Here is a 1213-nt window from a genome sequence, read left to right as displayed (position 1 = left end):
AATTTTTGCTCCATGGCTGAAATGTGAAACTTTTACTTGTGACATTTAGTCATAAAAGTGGTCACTTTTGTGACGATTGTAGATAAAGATTATTTGAAGAATTAAAAAAATATTGCTCTTGTTTTCGTAGTTCTGAAAATTTGCAAATTGATTTAGGTTTATGATCTGCTTTAGTAAATCAAAAAAAATCATAATGGAAAAAATAAGTTCAACTTATTTGATTTCTCTTCCCATGAACCTACCCGAAAATTTTTTTCATATTTTTTAACTAAAATTTTTCTATCAATTTTTGATTGTGAAAATTAGTACAAAAATTCACCAGCTTCTGGACTAGAAAGTGTAAAAAAGTTATTTTTTTGAGTTTTGTGTTAAAGGTTTTAATTTTATTTTAAAACCTAGGTATTACTTTTTGATATTTGACTATTTCTAAATTTTAAAATTAAAGTCCTGAAGACAGAAAAAGAACAATTTTGAAATGTCCATAAAAAGTTTCATGAACCTACCTAAAAAACATCTTGTAGTAACAAAAATTAATATTTTGCTTTTTTTGTTATACAATAAATTTAAAATCGTTCCCCAGATATATTACTTTAAGAGCTTCATATCGTGTTTTTAAGGTTTCAATTTTTTTTTATTTCGTTTTTACGTTGCCTCAAAACTGTTATGTTTTAATAACTTTAGAGTATATTGTATGAAGAGAAAATGACTTAGTTTGTTAATATATCCTTTAATTTTGTCTTAATTAGTTCAATTTTAACACAGGTAAGAGCGCTTAATTAATCTCAAATTGCACACCACAATTTTCCGCAATAATCAATTCAGGAAAACAACATTGGTAAATCTCATGGCCAAAGTAATAAGGCTTAAGAGAAAAAACAGAGTTTTTACTCTATGCCTGATATGTAAAACTTTTACTTGTGACAGCAACTTTTAAGCCCCAAAATTATAATAAATTTTTATTTTATTAGTTTTTATTGATTTTTATTCTTCTTCTTTATTGTCTTCTTTATTATATATCATTTTTACAGCTTTCTTAATTAGTAAAAATTGTATATTGCAGTATTAGGAGCAAAAGCCATAGTTTATTTTGTCGAATATAGTGAGGTCATAAGCTCTCAGGCGCAAAAATTAAATTTTTGCTCCATGGCTGAAATGTGAAACTTTTACTTGTGACATTTAGTCATAAAAGTGGTCACTTTTGTGACGATTGTAG

The 1213-nt window shown here is 26.1% G+C and overlaps 1 protein-coding gene across 1 annotated transcript in view; it reads left to right on the top strand.

Moving 5' to 3' along the window:
* LOC123010279 (angiotensin-converting enzyme) overlaps positions 1–1213 on the top strand; it is a 53956-nt gene that overhangs the window by 7090 nt on the left and 45653 nt on the right. The window lies entirely within an intron of this gene.

Source organism: Tribolium madens, unplaced genomic scaffold (genome assembly GCF_015345945.1).
Source record: "Tribolium madens isolate multiple individuals breed KSU strain unplaced genomic scaffold, Tmad_KSU_1.1 Scaffold_7;HRSCAF=85;Tcas5.2_LG10, whole genome shotgun sequence".
Classification (NCBI taxonomy): Eukaryota; Metazoa; Arthropoda; class Insecta; order Coleoptera; family Tenebrionidae; genus Tribolium; species Tribolium madens.
Note: the sequence above shows the minus strand (reverse complement) of the source record. Positions and strands in the feature narration are given on the sequence as shown.